This window comes from Phragmites australis, chromosome 4, assembly GCF_958298935.1.
Source record: "Phragmites australis chromosome 4, lpPhrAust1.1, whole genome shotgun sequence".
Taxonomy (NCBI): domain Eukaryota; kingdom Viridiplantae; phylum Streptophyta; class Magnoliopsida; order Poales; family Poaceae; genus Phragmites; species Phragmites australis.
The window spans coordinates 27,148,069-27,168,253 of NC_084924.1; the positions used below are offsets into that span (position 1 = coordinate 27,148,069).

Sequence of the window (20,185 nt, forward strand, 5' to 3'; positions counted from 1 at the left end):
TCTCCTTCCCTGATCCTCCTGTGGGCACTCCGTGACTTCCTCGCCTCCCGGCCCCACCTGTCAACCTCACGCCCCACCCCAGCAACAAAAACCACATAAATCTAAGTGGAATAAAAGTTATAACAGCCAAATAAAAATAGAAACGAACTCCCCTCCTCCCCGTTTCTCTCTCCAAGTCCGCCGCGCGCGCGCTCTCTCTCTCTCTGTTCGCCTCCGCCGATTCGCGACCCAAAGCTGCGATCTTCCGGCTCTCCCCCGATCGGATTCCTGCGCTGTCCCTCCGTCCTTCACCGCCGCTTCCACGAGCTCCCTACTGAACCGCGCGGCGCGACTTCCCGTGCCGTCCGGCGCCGCTGCAGCCAATGCCCGGCTCGCTCAGAGTTGCCGCCCCGCCCCCGCCGCCTCGCTGCGACACGGGCGCGGGGCACGATACAGGACTCTGAGACCGGCTTTATTTGGCTTATTGGAGAGACCTTGGCCCTTGGCGCGGAGGAATTCTTGCCCCCTCCGTGGCGGTGGCGCTGGTGGCGGCGGCGCGCGCCACCTGCTCGATCTAGGTTCTCTGAGAGGCTCTTTGGCGGATTCCGATGCAATGTGGGACTCGGTCGGGTGGCGCTTGGTCTGATAGTGATCGATCTCGGGCGTCTTTCCGGGTATAGTCCTTGGCGACATTACTGCTTCTATCTTGTCGTTGCAATGGAGACCAAATTCGGAGTGGTTTCTAAGACAATTGCGTACAGAGAGGCATGCTTTTTTAGTCTGGTAGAAGCATTTGACCGAATTAGATAATTAGGTACTGAATTTTGTGGGAAACTTGATATTTCGTTGTTGTTTAGGTATCAACCGTACCATAGATTCCTTTTATGCTGAGAAAGTTATATAACTTAGACAACTTGATCCGATCAATGAAGGATTGTAGGTAATTACCATGTTAGACTGTACAGTGTATAAATGAATCACAGTTGTAGTTCTGTTATGCTGTTATGCTCTTTGCATCTGCTCATTGAGGAAAATCTTGCTGCAAAAGAATACAATCATTTTTAGGTTCACAATTTTTTTCTGTTGGTAAATTGTATATGGTATATCGTACAACTTTTTTTTTTATTATGTTGTAAGTTGTAACGAGTGCCTTGATGTCTCGCTAGATTTTTGTGGCAACAGGTGAGGATGCAAGTATGAGGGTTTCTTTGACGTGTACCACTGCAGCCACCAATGGATGCCCCAGATAAAACTTTTGCTGATGTAGTTAAGCTTTTGACATCATGGCTGCCACATGGGTCCAACCCAGAAAATGTCTCGAGGGACTTCTGGATGCCCGACCACAGTTGTCGAGTCTGTTATGATTGTGACACACAATTCACCATATTCAACCGCAGGCATCATTGTCGTCGTTGCGGGCGCATTTTCTGTGGTAAGTGCACAGCGAACTCCATCCCAGTTTCAAGTCACCCTGACAGAAATGCTGATGAGGGGGACAAAATTCGTGTCTGCAACTTCTGCTTCAAGCAATGGGAACAAGAAAAAATCACAGCTTTAAAACAGGTGCTGCCGGTGCTCAGCCCGTCCCTATCTGAGGCGAGTTTGTTCAGTACAAAGTCAAATATCACCATTAATAGTGTTAGCACAACAGTTGGCTCTTACTCTACTGGAAATTATCAGCATGTGGCTCGTGCTTCCAGCATTAGTCCTCCGAAATGTTGCCAAGACAGAACTTCCCATAATATGCAAGACAGCCATGCACCTGAGAAAAGTATGTCCACTGTTTCAAACAAAGATGACTCTTCGTCAATTCAGTTTGGCTATTTCACAAACAGGTATCCTGTTTGAAACCTCAAATGATATAATGCTCCATAGTTATATTTTAATATATCTTGTTATGTTTTTTATAAATATTATTATTTTCTTTTCCTAAAGGGATTACTCTGTTAGTGTCATTTGTAGTGACGCTGAATATCCATTTATTTTTGTCCTCATATGTTGTTTTGGACTAATTCACAAGTTATAACACTTGGCTAATGCCTATCTCGTCATGTGACATTCTAAATCAGGAGTGATGATGAAGATGAAGAATGTGCTGCTTACTTCTCTGATAGGCAGGTACAACATCAACAGCACAATGAACAATACTATGGCCCAGATAAGTTTGATGAGCTTGATCCATCCTGCAATTCCGCAATATTACATACAGTTGAAGAAAATATAATTTCTAAAGAGGTATTACCTCATGTGATTGATCAAGGATTCCCCAGTACATTGCCCGTCGCCAAACTGGAGGATAAACCAGAACCTGATAATAGTTCTGAATGCAGGGCTGCTTCATCCATTTATGTTCTGGAAAGTACTGATACAAATCAAGTTGATTTTGAAAAGTATGAACTTTTCTGGCTTCCTCCCGAACCAGAAGATGAGATGGAAACTGACTTGTTTGGTGAAGACAATGACGATGAGCCTGTAGATGATTTTGAACAGTGTCGTACTCGGTCCCCAAGTAGTTTTGGTAGCGGAGAATTCCAAAGTAGAGATCGGTCAAGTGAAGAACATAAGAAAGTAATGAAAAATGTTGTTGATGGACATTTCAGGGCTTTGATCTCTCAGCTGTTACAGGTGGAGAATATTTCATTACATGAAGGTGACGACATGGATTGGTTGGAGATTGTTACTTCGGTATCATGGGAAGCTGCAAATTTCCTCAGGCCAGACACAAGCCAAAGTGGTGGCATGGATCCTGGTGGATATGTCAAGGTTAAGTCCTTAGCATGTGGGCACCGCAGTGAAAGGTGAATGGTCCTTTTGTTCATACAATATAGTCAACTAACTATAAGCCTACAATTACAAGCTTACTAACTCATCATGAATCAAGTGGCGGGTCCAAAAATGGAGCATGTCATGTGCTAATTATGACAGACTAAAACTGGTATAAAATTGAACTAAATCATAGCAAAAGTACATAACAACTGGTATAAAATACAATTGACGAAACACATGAAAACAATGTATTCTAGCTAGGGAAAATACCCTGTCAAGGAAGATTTTATCCACCGAACATGGCGACATCACTTACTTGCAAACATCTATTTAACGAAAATAAAGAGAAATAACATTACACTGGGTAATCACAGTATTTTATTGTACACAAATATTTCCTAGGATTTAATAAATCACAATTGGTGTAGTAGTGTTCATTGGTTACTTCTGAATTTCTCCATATCTGTGGTGGGTGGAGCAAAACCCATGAGATCACTTGTAGCTTTAAGAGTATCCATCCTACTTGTTTTGTCAAGCTTGCCAAGAGAGAACCTATTTGGCATAGTGTTGGTAAGCAGTTCCAAGTCGCAAGAGGAATGTGCTGGGCTAGTCCGCTGCCTTCTGTTCGTTAGGATGGATGCGGGAATTTCTTAGCCCATATAGCTTGAAGATTGTTGGCCCAAAGTAATATATACTACATGGGGTTAAGTGGGCTGGCCAGTGCTTCAGCCACCCTAGCGTTGGGTGTGAATCTGCCCTTGCATGAAGCCCTTTCCTGTAAACGCCTTTCCCCTATCTATATCCAACTAATATAAATCCTGTTCATACTTTTTTACCATCAACTATCCTGAAATAGTATTGAGCGTTCCCTTCTAGTTATTTGCTTGACGACTAAACTTTCTCTTGTTTCTTTCATACTGCATTGAGCCTTAATAGTTTATGTATTATCTGATAGCTATGTCCTACTTATTTCAGCATTGTTGTAAAAGGGATAGTCTGTAAGAAAAATGTTGTGCATAGGCGCATGAAGTCAAGAATAGAAAACCCCCGGCTCCTCCTACTTGCAGGAGCTCTTGAGTACCATCGAGTCACGAATCAGCTGTCAAGTATTGACACCTTGCTTCAGCAGGTTTGTGAACCTTTCTATGTTCTTGTATGCAACCTGACGCTTTCATTGATCTTATATGCATTTTTAATCTGATATACAGGAAACAGATCATCTTAAAATGGCTGTCGCAAAGATTGTAGCTCAAAAACCTAACTTGCTTTTGGTTGAGAACTCAGTCTCTCGCTATGCTCAAGATTTGCTTCTAGAAAAGAACATATCACTGGTTTTAAATATCAAGCAGCCCCTCATGCAGCGTATAGCTCGTTGCACAGGTGCTCAGATAGTTCCTTCTGTTGATCTCCTACCATCTCAGAAGCTTGGTTATTGTGAGTTGTTTCATGTAGATAAATACTATGAACATTCTGTTAGCTCGGGTAATATGGCGAAGAAAATGCTGAAGACCATGATGTTTTTTGAAGGATGCCCAAAGCCATTGGGTTGCACTGTAAGTGGTAACCTATTTCACTCTTCTTCTGGGATAATTGGACACCAAATAATGACATGTAGAGAACAACTTGCTTGTCTCCCTTGCTTGGTGCTCATAGTCGTGCAAACCCATGAAAAATGGCAAAAGGGAAGCTTGGTTGCGAAAAAGGCAAGGTTTTGTTTTTCTTTCTGTTTAGAAAGCTAAAAGGCTGTAACATTTTCTTTTGTCCTTCAAACAATCTGTGCATCTCGGGAACTTACTATTTTGGCCCATATGATCCGCAGGTCCTGCTGAAGGGTGGAAGCTTGGATGAGCTAAAGAAAATTAAGCATGTGGTCCAGTCTGGCATTTTTGCAGCATATCACCTGGCCTTAGAAACATCTTTCCTTGCAGATGAAGGTGCTACCCTACCAGAACTTCCCTTGAAGTCTCCATTGATTGTAGCCTTGCCAGATAAGCGTTCCGCTGCAGACAGCTCCATTTCGACAGTGCCAGGTTTCACAATTAATGTTTCTAACAGTCAGGAGACATCTGACCCAGGTGAAACCGCTGTGATTGAACCACCAGTATCTAGTGAGCGCCTTACTTCTCAAACAACCAATTCTCGTTGTTTTCGACCTTGGTGTGCTAATAGTGGTAGTTTTAACCATGGGAGTGGTGGACTAGTAAAGGTCACTGCAACTGCAGCTTCTGTTTCAGTATGTTCTACAGCTACATATGGTGTACTCACAAACCATTCACCTATATATTCTACTATGGAGAAAAACCATATGCATTCTGGTGATTATCATGACAATGGTTCAACCAGATCACATGGCCACATGGTGACAGCTGATTCAACCAAAACATCGAGTCATCATCAACAAACGATGTTTGAGACTAGCACTAGTATCCTGAGTTGTCCTAATCTGAAAGAGCCGTTAGAAGGTTCAAATACTTCGGTAATGTGAAAACTGCCAGTAATAATAATGTGGTTGTAGTCCAACCAGTGTCTAGTCCTGCAGTACAGAATCAAGAAACCAGTCAAGAACATGATAGCGCATCAAATAAGGAAGAAGTTTTTGCTTCTGACCATCAGAGCATCTTAGTCTCATGGTCCACACGATGTGTTTGGAAAGGGACTATTTGTGAACGTTCCCAGCTATTACGCATCAAGTATTATGGAAACTTTGACAAGCCCCTTGGAAGGTTTTTGCGGGACTACCTGTTTGATCAGGTACCTCTTGCTCCTCTCACCATGTCCATGTTTCTTGTGAACTTATTGCTTTCCATTGTTCTCATTTCTCACTGTAGTTACAATGCATTTACAGGATTATCAGTGCCGATCCTGCGATAAGCCACCTGAAGCCCATGTCCATTGCTATACTCATCGCCAGGGAAGTCTAACAATATCAGTTAGAAAACTTACGGAATCTGTTTTATCAGGAGAAAGGGATGGCAAGATTTGGATGTGGCACAGGTGTCTGAAATGCCCCTGGAGTAACGGATTTCCTCCAGCAACTCAAAGGATTGTCATGTCTGATGCTGCTTGGGGTTTGTCACTAGGTAAATTTTTGGAGCTTAGCTTTTCAAACCATGCAGCTGCTAGTCGGGTTGCCAGTTGCGGTCATTCGCTCCACAGGGACTGCCTTCGGTTCTATGGGTAAGCAGTCTTCAGATGTTTTGTCTTCTAAGACTGGGTCAACCTGTCGATTTTCTTAGTCACCATGTAAGAATGGCTACAAACCTTATCTGAAATTTGATTAGTGAGTATCTTGGCTGTTAAAATTCTTCTATTTTTCATATACAGGTTTGACAAAATGGTAGCTTGCTTCCGATATGCACCTATTAGTGTTCATTCTGTCCTTTTACCGCCTCATAAACTTGATTTTGGTCACCAGCCTTTGGGTTGGATACAAAAAGAAGCAAATGAGGTTTGTGGCGTAATCCAATCAGTAGGCTTTCTCATAAAAATTGCATATGTATTCACCGATGCTGATAATATCAAAATTCTTTCCTCCAATGTTCAGGTTTCTACTTCAAAATTGTTTATCCTTTCGCCTAAATAGCTAACCAATTTTGATAGGTCATTGACCAGGCAGAGCATCTTTTTGATGAAGTATTACGTACTTTACACCCAACCTCTGATAAAAAGGCTCATGGCAGTTCTCTCAACATGGAATCTAGCAATTACGTTGCTGAACTAGAAAGCATGTTTCGAAAGGAGAAGTCAGAATTTGAGGTGCAGTGCCCTTTGATCCAGGATTTTTTTGCATCATAATCATTAAATATTGGGTTTGAACTTGTTACATCAACTAATGGAAAATACACACCACGAAAGCTGTCCAAATGGGCTGTGCCTAATGGGCCAACACGCGGCCCGGTATTGTAGGTACGGTCCAGGCATGGCATGGCCCGAGAGTTAGGCGGAACGTGTGTCGAGACCGGTTCAAGGAACAAACCAATCTCTTCTATGTGCTGAGTTCAGAAAATATTCCTAACACATAGTGACTTTATTGATGATAATCATTATAATATCCATACCTTATTCGATAAAACGTCTTACACAAGACCTTCAAAGGTCGAAGAACCAAATAAAACTGCAGCGAATCCTAAGCGTAGTCTTTATCTTCACCGATAATTCCACAGGAAAATTCGACGGAGAACATCTCCCTAGAATGCATCTTCCACGAAGTCTTCTAATTCTTTCCTAACTAAGTGTTTGGTTATAGCAAGTGTGAGCACATATCGTACTCAACAAGTTATGAGGAAGATAATATGTATATGAAGGTTTTAACAAAAATAGGGTTGATACGACTCTTTTGCATGAAACAACATTTATTTCAAAAGCAATTGAAAAGAAATAGTAATTAAATAAATGATTATAATCCAACCACCTCAAGATTTCATCCATCCTGACCTGACCAACTGACCACCTCAACCAAGGTTCTAATTATCAAGGTTGAACACCTAACACCTCAACCATGGCTCCCACTGTCAAGGTTGAACCATTGACAAACCACCTCAACCACGATTCCCACCATCGTAATTGATTCACACCTCAACTATGGTTCCCTCCACCACAGTTGACCCACTAACCAAAACATTAAGTTATAATCATGATAGGTTTTTCGTGTCGCTCATGACCGTGAGCACGGTTGAATATTCAGTTTTAACTCTGTAGAGATTGTACTTTACCCACAAGTCCTGATTTCATCACCCGCAAGTAGGTGACTAAGTCAACATTTTGCAGTGCCAGCCAAGCACATTACACACTACCTAAGGTGTGTTGACAGGAGATCACTACAAAGCCCTTACAATGCCCTCTCAGCACATGTCTACCCGCTAAGGTTTCACCGCCTGTGATTCCACCTCAATAACGAAAGCCCCCTCTTACGCCTTTCGGATCCCAAGATATTACATCCATTCACCGCTCTTTTGCTTGATCTACACTATGTTGAGATTAGCAAATTAATTGGTTAGGCCTATCTCATATCAAGCTTATGGTTGTACTATGAACACAGAAAGGTCACTGCATAAATCGGTTCTTAGATTTAAGGAGGACTACCACTTTCCCATCACACACCAGCCTCATCACACCACTTGCTCAAATCCCTATACCATGTTGCTATAAAAATTATTCCATCATATTTTATTATTGTTGTATAGGACTATTATCAATTTCGTAGAGTAGTTATCATGATCACCATCCCAGAACAAGGCTAAGCATCATCTACCTATCTATAACAAAAAATCATACTATGGCAACAAAGATGATAGGGGAAAACAAGGGTAAAGCGTAGCACTTGGGATTCCCAACATATTATTAGCATGCATTTTTGTAAAATAAAATATTTATAAAACTGGGATAAATATGATCAAGAACACAGCTTGCCTTTACTCGTCTCAGTTGGGTCTTCAGCGAAGTTTGGATCTTGTAGTTCTTGTAGCTCCTCTAGAATATTGGCGTCTACTCGCCAACATAAGAAAAAAGACAACACATAAACATCAAGATCCAAAAAGAACCAAATATCACACAACAAATATCATCACAGATAAGATCACGCTTTTCCGGACAACCCGGCGAAAAAATGGGTCAAGACAGAACGTTTAACAAGTTGCGATTTTATAAAGATTAAAATAGGACAAAAAAGATTATTTACAGATGAAATTATGTTGCTAGCAATTTTATAGAACTTTTCTAGAGTCATCTATGATTTTTTAGGATTTTCTGGTATTTATTAGCATTACTTTTAATTATTAAGCTATATTAAAACATTAAACATAACTAATTAACATCATAAAAATATTATTAAACATGTAAGAACCATTTCTGATTTCTATCCTATTTATGAAATTATTTTTATTCTAGCAAACATAATTTAAACCATAGAAAACATTAAGCAAAATTAACAAATATTTATTTGAACATGTAACAGAATTAAATAACATTACAAAACACTATAAACATCATGAAAACTATTTTACGAAATATTATCCTAATTTCAGAATTATGTTTATTGTGGAGAAAACATTTTTGTTGGAATTATTCTACTAAGGAAACACTTTATAGAATTATAAAACTATTAAACATAATTAAATAAACCTATAAATTTTTATTAATCATTATTAGAAATTAATTTCCTATTTATTACTATTTTAGAATTATTTTTACACTAGAAAATCTATTTATCGCGCAATATATATCAATTATGACATCATCACAACAATTAAAAAGAAAATAACGCCGACTGGGCTTCTTGCTGAGGTGGCCTGGCACATCAGCGAATTTGCTAACATGGCAGGGTGAGGTGGCGCAGCAGTGCTGATTGGATTTATGAAGGCCACGTGGCTGTCTCTGATTGGTTCACGAAGGGGTAAGAAGATCTTCTAATCTAGGCCATTGGTTTCGGATCCGATGGATGAGAAGAGTTAGGCAGCCGAAGCTAACGGCAGCACGATGGAGGGACCTCGGGATGTGGCGGCGGACTCGCCGGAGCGAAGCGCAAAGCTCGTTGCCGGCCTCGGATTTCGTAGGTGAGTGGTGGAGAAGCAACAGGACAGCATGGCGGACTTACCTAAGGTACACATCGACGTCAAGACGGTCCACGGCGGCGCAGCGACGGCAAGGAGCGGCTAGAGCTCTCGGAGCTCGGCGGCGGTGACGCTCCAACAGCCGGAGTGCGAAGGCGAAGGCGTGCTCAGGGGGCCATAGCGGAGCTTGTAGGTGGCTTGGAGATGGCAATGCGGCGCAGAGGCGGCAAATTGACGAGCTTGACCGAAGGGCGGCAATGGCGGCTTCGGCGTCATGACAGGGCTCTACAGAGTCACCCTCGCGTCAGCGAGTTAGGGGAAAGGTGCGGCGTGTTTTGGGGAGGGTCTCAAGCTAACTATTTATACCCGGGGCGCGGTGGAGTCCATGGTCGACATGGCTAGGGTTTCCAGGCAGTGGCGGCTAAAATCCGAGCTCGACCTCTTATTTAAACACACGGGGTTTAGAGATAAGGCTGGTATGGGTTTCGGGGCTCACGAGGATTCGAATTGGAGAGCTTCTAGAGGATCTCCCGTTTGAATTGGCGCGGATTTGCGGTCGGCTCGATCTCATGAAGGAGGCGGTCTCCGGCTCAAGGTAGGAGAAGGGCATGACAGGCGGGCCCGGCTGGTCATCGGCTTGGAGGGAAGGCAGGATGGCACGATGCGCTTCCAACAGCGGGCAAAGACGGTTGCAGCTGGGCAGAGGCGCGCGAGCAGCCCAGAGAAAGGGAACGTTGGGCTAGCTCCAGCCCAGGCGGGGAGAAGGGAGGAGAGGGGCTAGCTTGGGCTGCCTATGATCGGGTGGGCCGGATGGGGGGGGGGGGAGAAAAGAGGGAGAGGAAGATGGGCTTCGGCCTGGTTAAACCAAAAGCTTTTTCCCCTTTTCCTTTTCTATTACCTCTTGTATATACCATGTATTTATATATATATACAGCATATACACTATATATCTATTATTGTATTAGCTCACATAATCAATGAAGCAATCAAGCAATCAACTAATATATACATACGTATATATAGATATTCTTTTATAAGAAAATAGCCCTCAATGTATATATGTATTTATACACATAACACATATTCTCATACATGTATATATATGTATAAAAGCACACATACACACTTAGAGATTTTATTTAGTTTTGGAAAACTCTTTTATTTTCTTTGAAATTTTTTTAATTGTCTTGGTTTTAAGAATTTGGGTTGTTATAATGTGCCTGGGCCGAGCCTCGGCACAACATGCCAACACTGTCCAGCCGGCTACGCCCTGCCCTGCCGTGCGCCCCGCCCGGCCAACTACGCCCTGCCCTGCTGTGTGCCCCACCGCGCCCCCGCCTTGGCCGCCCCACCCCGGCCGCCCGGCACGACACGGTCGCTTACGGGCTGTGCCGTAAGCCACGCCTCCGGCGCGCGGCCTGGCATGGCTCTGCCTGTTTAGTTAGCCATGCCTGACGGGCCGTGCCTTAACCATGCCATGCCTAGCCGGGCCGTCCTGTCAGCCCAAGTGGGCCAGGTCTACACACCACTAGACCTATGTGTGTGTCTCTCTCATTAATTTTTAGCCTTAATCATATAGCTTATGGATGTTATAGGTAGGGGACATTCTAGTGCAAACCATCTGTTTGGTTTGGCATCAAAGTGACTAGAAAAACTCCCAAAATACATGTGGAGGTAGTTCTCAATATGATCGTAGCGTGATATCACTAAATGGGTAGTTTACGATAGATGTGTGACCTCATCAAGTATACCTGAAGCATATGCACAAACTTTGCCATTTCGTGGTTCTAATCTGGATGTATGCATCGTTTATGATTACTTGATTGATTTCCATTTGTACTAATTAGGGATGTCTGAATAAAGTTTTGAAAAAGGAGGTGCAGAAAGGTCAACCAGACATTCTTGAGATCAATAGGCTGAGGAGACAGTTACTCTTCCATTCATACTTGTGGGATAAAAGACTTGTATTTGCTGCAAAATCAGATAGGAGTTGTCATGAGTTATATAACTGCAGGCAAGGAGACAAGAATAAGATTCATTCTGTAGATAGTGTTGCTGAGCCAAATGGCATAACAAATGGGAATGAGGCTGCCAATAAAGATGTGAAATTTGTTGAATGCCTTCAGGGGAGCTTTGATGCAGGGAACTACCCTGCAGTTGATGCTAGTAATACCAATTCCAATCATTACCAGCAAATGCTCACAAGTGAACCCAACTCTCTTCAGAGAGACATCAAATCTCCTCTGTACAGTAGTGTCAGTGTGAGCGGGGAGACTGTTCCCTTGGAGACAGATCTTGTCACTCAGCGCACCCTTTCAGAAGGGCAGTTTCCCAGTTTATTAGATGTGACTAACGCTCTTGAGGTGAAATGGACCGGTAAAGATGATCCTGTTTCTAGCAAGTTAACCATGCCAGATCCCATAGCGTCCTCTGAGGACTCAGAAGAGCATATGGGTGATGTTACACCTTCATATGCCTCTGTATTGCTGAACAAGCTAGAGGACAGTGCAGAAGACCATTCTAATTGGATAGGTATGCCTTTCTTGCAGTTTTACCATTCTCTCAATAAGCAGTGGAATCGTTCAAACAGATTTGATGCTCTCATTGAATATAGCCCTGTTTACACTTCTTTCTTAAGGGCAGTAGAGCGTCAGATTTGGCCAAAATTTCTCTTTCCAATTGGCATCAATGACACTGTTGTTGGAGTTTATGACGATGAACCTACTAGTATCATCTCTTATGCACTTGCCTCTCATGAATACCATCTTCAGCTGTCAGATGAACTGGAACGAGATACAATAGACATTGCACTCCCATTATGTGACGTGAGAAGTGCCTCATTAACTGAATCCTTGGATGAAACTACTTCGGAACTTCTAAGAATTGTTGTCTCTACAGAGGACAATATCCTCTCCATGTCAGGAAGCAAGAACACATCCACTTCAGATTCACATGGATATAGAAAAGTAAATCACATTAAGGTGAACTTTGGGGATGAAGGTCCTCTAGGACAGGTGAAGTACACTGTAATTTGTTATTATGCAAAACAATTTGATGCCCTGAGGAGAATATGCTGTCCATCAGAGCGTGATTTTGTCAGGTCACTAAGTCGTTGCAAGAAATGGGGTGCTCAAGGAGGCAAAAGCAATGTATTCTTTGCAAAATCACTGGATGATAGGTTCATAATTAAGCAGGTTACCAAAACCGAATTAGAGTCCTTCATGAAATTCGCTCCAGACTATTTCAAATATATATCTGAGTCAATTGGCACTGGCAGTCCTACTTGCATTGCAAAAATTCTTGGTATTTATCAGGTAATTTGTATTATTCTTTTTTATTGTATTGCTGTGTGCCTAGGACCAATTAAACTACAATTTTTCCAGTTTACGGAGTATGTATGTTCTCATGCTTTATTGTTAGATTTTAGATTGGATAGCCTAGATTGATTGCAAACTTACCGTGATGAAAGTGAACAACCCATCTAGTATTTGTAGCTGTCTCAGAAAATGAATTGATTAATGAATGTAGGGGAGGATAAGTACTCCTTTCATTCACAAATGCACGCTGCTGATATATGCATACTGTCATATTATCCCAACTATGACTGCTAGTTTGATCCTGTAGAAAACGTAACCTGTGCATTTGTCACCCGAAGTAATTTTCTAATATTTCACTTCTTTGCTAACTTAGTCTATTAGAAAAGGTAGTTGCCAAAGTCACATCTTGGAGGCCTTGCAAAGTCGAAGGGACATACATTTGTGAGAAGATGGAGAAACTAAATATATACACATATATATAATTTACTTGCCTTTTGTTTTACTAGGTTATAACACCATCCGATTGCAACAAAAAAAAATACAGAACTATTGACAGTGCAAAGCAAAATAGCACCATGAGCTCTATGTTAAGTTTGGAATTCTTTTATGCAAGCTATACTGCCATAATATCCTCTTTGCAAAATTTTATTTCTCTCTGTTAGCACGGTATTATTTTCTATCGAAGCCAACCATTGAATAATCTAACAACCTCGAAATGATGCTGGCAGTTGGATCCAAAATCCAAACTGTTCTCCATCCAACATTTGTGGCCTCCTATAGTTAAAAGGCTTGGTAACATCATATCTTCTTTAGTCCAGATATCTTGGCCGTAATGCCACTTTGGTTTTTTATTTTTTATTTCTGAAGTAATTTTTATGAGGTCACTTATGCATAGCCTAATCCTTTTACACTGAATAGGTTAAGAGCCTGAAAGGTGGTAAGGAGATGAAGATGGATGTTCTGGTGATGGAAAATCTTTTATTTGAACGTCATGTGACAAGATTGTATGATTTGAAGGGTTCCACAAGATCAAGATATAACCCAGACTCTAATGGTAGCGACAAAGTACTTCTTGATCAGAACTTAATCGAAGCGATGCCTACATCCCCTATTTTTGTCGGAAACAGGGCAAAACGGCTAATAGAGAGAGCTGTTTGGAATGATACTGCATTTCTTGCTGTGAGTATAAATCACTTGCTTACATTTTTTGTACCTATTTTATTCCTTTAGATCATTTAGTCCTAACATATGGTTGTTGTTAGGTACAAAAATTTACAACCACCATGAGAAGCTACTTCTTTTTTATAGTATGAATGGAAAGGACTACATGCATTTCCCTCTAAAACGATCAGGATTGTTGTGCGTGGACCACCATGAGTGGCATTTTTATAGTCCGAGGCACCAGCGTTCTTTATGAAAACCCTAGAAATTCCATTGTTACTCATACACCAAGCAAATCCGTGAATATTTATAATTAGCTGCACCCAATGTTTCTTACCTATCGGTTCTTTTGTTATAAACTCATACATACCCATCTGCCATTGTCAACGATGAAGTCATATTACAAATACATAATGCTTGAAATCCAAAGTTTGATCTCTTACTAACAACATTTATAACGGTTGATGTCTTCTAAGTGCCATATAATACAATATGGAGAAAAAAAATAGACCCTAACATTTTAGGTAGGCATCTTATATTTCAAAGTACTGTTACAGTCCGGACAGAATGTATAATGGAACAGACAAACCAGTTAGTAGAAGTGTTGGTGCAGCAGGAGATTCACCATATTATTTTTTAAATATGGTGCCTCATGAATTTGTTTCTCTTGGTGTTCAACTACTCAACTCTGCTACTATTAATATTTTACTCGTTGTAATGTTGGTAATTGAAGCCTGCTATTGTCGAGATAGAAGAAGTTTTCTTTTCTTGAAGAAAACTTATAGGGATATGGGAGATCTAAAATCATTATATTAAATGCCGAATACCACACATGGCAAATCAAAAGGACGTGACTTATTGACGGTTGCTTAAAATCGGTGCCTCATTTAGAAACTCGACTAATTTTATGTTTTATGCATGCTGTTATCTTATACTCCCTCCGTTTCTTTTTATAGGGTGTTTTAGGATTTGAAAAGGTCTTCAAAAGTATATGACCATTAATTTATGATACAATATATTATCAATTGCTATAAAATCAATATCGTATTAAAAGATCTGTTAAATACAAATCTATTGATACAACTTTTGTACACTAAACATGCATGTGAATTTGACTAAATGTTGGTCAAAACTTATGAAATTTGACTTTTTCCAATCATTATGCGCCCTATAAAAAGAAATAGAGGGAGTAGAATTCATGCTTAGTCAATGCGCTAACCTTTTGATCTTACAATAAATCTGTGCAACTTCTGACAAAAATGTTGGCAAATTTTGTGCAGTCCATTGATGTAATGGATTACTCTTTGCTTGTTGGTGTTGATGAGAAAAGACACGAGCTTGTTATGGGAATCATAGATTTTATGAGGCAATATACATGGGACAAACACCTAGAGACATGGGTGAAAGCTTCAGGAATATTGGGCGGACTGAAGAACGTATCGCCAACAGTAATTTCACCAAAGCAGTACAAGAAACGGTTCAGGAAAGCCATGTCCGCCTACTTTCTTGTTGTCCCAGATCAATGGTCACCTCCAGTGATCAGCCCCGGCAAGCAAGTGCCTGAGAGTGGCCAAGACAACGATCGGGTTCACTCGACGGAATCGAGATATATGCAGAACCTTTAAGTGCAGGAAAGTATGTGGAATAGCTATTTTTTAGGGGCTACGTACATAGGTTTTGATTCGTTACAATTTTGTTCGTTCTTTTTGGGTAGTCCTATCTTTATGTAGCCTTTTATTTCATTTGTTTCTTCTTGGGGAGATCAAGATGTATAAAATCTTAGCTCATGTCTTTGAATGTTCTTAGATAAAAGGAATCAGCAAGTGTCAAATAGGAGTGTATAGACCGCCGGCCTTTTACATAAATCTATAGTGCATTGAGAAGTTAGAAATTCAATTTGCTTCTCCCATACTTTTCTGTGAGAGATCAACCTGGAAAACCATATTGATCAGGGGTTGGACTATGGAGCCTGTAATTCTGTGTGCAGCGACGTGTAAGCTGCTGGTTTGGGTGCGAAATTATATTGTGGAAAAGAGTATATCTGTCTGCCTGCCTCTCTACATAACTAATTTCCCCTTTGCTCAATGTGGCTTGTCTGTAGCTGACAGTCACTATGTGGGACCTGTTCATCTGTCACAAGTTATTACCATGTTGGAAGTGCTGGTCCGTTTTTATCTGTTCTGCTGCTATATATGTTTCTTCCCCTTTTTGTGGGGAAATTTTTTCCATGATACTTTCAATTTGGTTGCAGTCGTGGCGGTGTAATTACTTTGGTTGTAGCCTATCTTTTTTACTTCAGCTGGTTCGATGCCATTGTTATCGATGCACGAGCTGTGCTGTTCTACATACCTCGTCACCTTTTCTACCCGGCCTTTGCGTGCTGCACACACACTGATCGATCGACCGACCCGTCAAGGAACCTGATGACCTAGTGACCTTTTCTACCCGGCCTTTGCTTGCAAACGCAGCATGGATGAATGGGTGTGCATGCATGGAAGGACCAGGGAGACACGGTTGCTGTGGGAGTAAGTGCATGGGAAGGAGGCCTCGACCGCAAGCAAGCTCCTCGCGCGCTTTATATGATCGATGGTGCATGCAAAAATTAATGGCGTGACCCAACAGCTTGATTAATGTGTGCGAGCCAATCACGGGTCTGATTATTGGGGAGGATTAGATTCCGGCATGCACGTTCTTGTGCGCGTGATGGATGGATCGACATTCACCATGTGAAAAAAAAATCATAGGTGACTGGTAATAATCGTCATAGGTGACAGGTGCGATCATGACAGGTCTCGTGCCTGTCACCTCGAATATGTCACTGATGACTAGTCATAAGTGATGGTTTCAGATCCGTCACCGATAAGGTCATAGGTGACATATCGTAACTGCGACCCATCACTGACATGCATCTCCCATATGCTTAGGAGAAAGACATAAGTAACGAGTAACCTAGTTATCCATTAGACATAAGTGATGGGTTAATATGTTACCCGTTACTTATATTAAAACACAAGTGACGGGTAACATGTTCATCTGTCACTTATATAAAACCATAAGTGGTGAGTAACATTCACATAAGTGACGGGTAACCTTGTTACTCGTTACTTATGTTTTCATATAAGTGAGGGGTGAAGAGGTTACCTATCACTTATGTGTAGGTTACCCTGCAGGATTGTCCTGTTTCCTGGCTACATCTTGGCGTATAGTCAGGATTAGGCAATCATCTTGTCCTGCAAACAACATCAATATATCTAAATTCATATAGATAAACACACTTATATAAGAACTCACTTCATCACAGAATCGCAAAGGTTACAAAGTTCTAATCAATTCATATTACATAAGACCTCACAATCTAGAGTTTCTATAGTGCAACTCGCTGTGTAAGACCCAATGACCGCCGGTGTTGTGGGCTCCTAATAGGTAATCCATTTTTAAATATCGTTGCATTACCTTGGCCACATAGTCCACAGTGTAGTCGCTATGAAGTTGGATGACCGAGATTGTAATGGCCTTAGGGTCAAGAAATACGATGGGCTACTTGTTCTTCTTTGTTTCTTTGATCAAGTATCTACAGATAAGAATATAGTTAGATTTAAGACTTAGTGAGATTAATTAATTAATGTCTAGTTTCAAGGAACTTACAATGTGAAGATCCATAATAACGATACATCTAAGGCATCAAGGTTGAATAGGTCATATAAGTCATTGAAACCTACAAGGAAGTATCCGTCTTCAGTTAAGAAATGTCATCATTTTGTATTGTACGACTATGGATTGAGTCTTGGTGTCTCTAGAAGTCTGCATGTAGTAATTATGCAGGTCAACACATGCTTTTCCCACCCTTGTTAGGTCATCTACCGTCATCAAGGGCTTCCCATATTAGAATTTCATATTGGTGCTAGTCCATGCTGCTCCAATGTTCATGGACTTCTTCGCCGAAACAATAGCATTCAACCTCTTCAGCAGGTGCTTCTTAGAGCCTTTCTTCTTTTCTCTCTTGTCCTTCTTCTTTGGGCTCTTTGGGGGAGACGGAATTGGACCTGGAAGCGAGGCTGCCAAATGAGGAGGAGAAGGTAGTGAAGCTGGCTTCTCTAGAGGAGGAGAAGGCTGAAAGTACTTGATGTCGACTAGAAGGGGGTGAATAGCAGGGTTCAAAAATGCAACGGTAACCACCCAAAAATCACAGTTACCGACCTTCCCGCTGCGGCTCAATTTCAAAAATCGTTCGGTTACCGAATTTGAATTCAAAAAATTCAAACCGATTTTGAAAAAAAATTAAAAAATCCAAAAAAAAAATCTGATAAAAAACTAGAGGTAATTTCAAGAGTATCTGTGAAAACCAAACTTGAAACAAATATCGTTTGGACATCCAAATTGATGGGAAAACTTCGGACATATTTGTAATGGGCTCGTTTCTGTTCTGGGCCGAATGAACAGTGGACTATGGCCCCATTTACAGCCCACGGCGAATGGATAAGGTGGCGTCGGATTGGAGCGTCCTGGCAGCGCTACACTTTACCCACCGCAAATGCAGAAGCTCCACGAGCGGCGCCGGCGACATCCCGATCCAATCCGCCGAAGGACGGCGCAAATCCGGTGGTCAAGCAACGGTTATCGGTGGTTTATACTCGGTTACCGACCGAATTAATTCGGTAACCGACCTGTGGCCCAGCTCGTCTGTGGATTTTGGCGCAAACTTGGTAACCGCTTCAACCCCGTCGGTAACCGCTTCATTTTGCGCGATTTATGCAGTGTAACGGTCGGTAACCGCTGTAGTTAGCGCGATTTTAGCATTTTAACGGTCGGTATCGTGTTATTTTGACGATGCATTGCGTTATTAGTTCTGTTGTGAACTGTGTAGTAATTTTTTTTTTGTGTAAAATGCATTGTTCGGTGATGAGTTTGGGTGATTCGTTGAGTTATAGACCTTATTACATTGAATTGTCCATGTACATGTGAATGATGGTAATATTTGTGCTACATAATCGGTTATTTAGGTGTATATGATGCTAATATTCGGTCAAATAAGTTTATTAGTTGGATAAGCATTGATAATTTTTGTTCAATTGAGTTGGGTAATGATTTGAACACATGTGGGCATATGTATTAGTAGGCTAACCTTCGAGATTTCTTCTTCCTACAGAAAAATTGCAAATTAATCGATAACAGATAAAGATGTGGTGTGGCAGCATGGGGACAATTTGGCCCCGGGTTTTAGGTGTAATTATTGCAATAAGTCGAAGAGAGGCGGTGGTGCCACAAGGTTAAAAGAACATTTGGCAGGGCGTGGATCAAATGTTGTACACTGTGATAGGGTGCAACCGATGATTGACACCGGGTCATGGAGTGCCAAGGGAAAGAAAGCGAAGGAAGCTATTGGTGTGGCATGGTCCAAATTTTTTCACACTTCAGGCATTCCTGGCAGAAGGGCGGACGATGCATTCTTTATCGCTGCAGTTAAAGAAACACAAAAATGGGGTGAGTGATTTAGTTTGCAATGAATTTATTATTGTCATACTTCTTTCTTTTTGAGGTCTGATCATTTGTTCTATAACAGGCGAGGGTGTAACATATATATTTATTAATTTCAGGCACTGCATATGTAATATACGCATATATTCGAAACAATAATTATATGTTCGTGCTTGAATTGCTATTACTATCTGTTTGTTGCCTTCGAAACATAAAAAATTAGCAAAGGTCATGCCAAAATTTTATATGATATTAGAAAACATATCATGGTTATATACTATTTTTCCTCATGATTTAGTGGGCAATTATTTGTTTATTATGATTTTTCAACTTAATTATTGATAATGCATCCACACATGTCGGTAATCGCTAAAAATCGATCGGTAATCGCATCAATTCGGTCGGTATTCGACCTATCGGTAACCGCCCAAACCGCTCGATTTATCGAGCAAACCGCTCGGTAACCGGTCCAAACCGACCGGTTACCGAGAGGGCAAAAACACGATTTTTTTCGCAAAAATTCAAATTTTGCCGAATGAATTTTCTCCGAATTTTTTTTAATTTTTGACCGGTAACCACGGTTACCACGGTTTTTCGGTTACCGCCGGAGGTCGGTAACCGACCTCCGGTCGGTAACGTGAACCTTGGTGCATAGTCGTTTCTGAAAAATAAAACTTTGTAGCAGATCAGACAGTGTCCGGAAACACCGGCTTAATCCGAATACTCTAGGTTCCGGAGTATCCGAGTTCACCCGGATTATCCGGACTATATAGGAACTCGAAATCAAAGTGAATCTAAGCAAGTCTAGTTTGGTCTACGAGTTAACACATGCTCTATAAGATGTATACGCTCCTTTTCAACAACAACCTGCACCCAAGTACTCACAAGCAACAAGATTGGGGCAAATCCCCAAATATCAATTTGAACGAGTAAAGCGCA

General features: G+C 41.3%; 1 pseudogene; it reads left to right on the top strand.

Annotated features, from left to right (window-relative positions):
* The first annotated feature begins 153 nt into the window (after positions 1 to 153).
* LOC133915975 (1-phosphatidylinositol-3-phosphate 5-kinase FAB1B-like) lies at positions 154 to 15,813 on the top strand (annotated as a pseudogene).
* Positions 15,814 to 20,185: the final 4,372 nt, after the last annotated feature.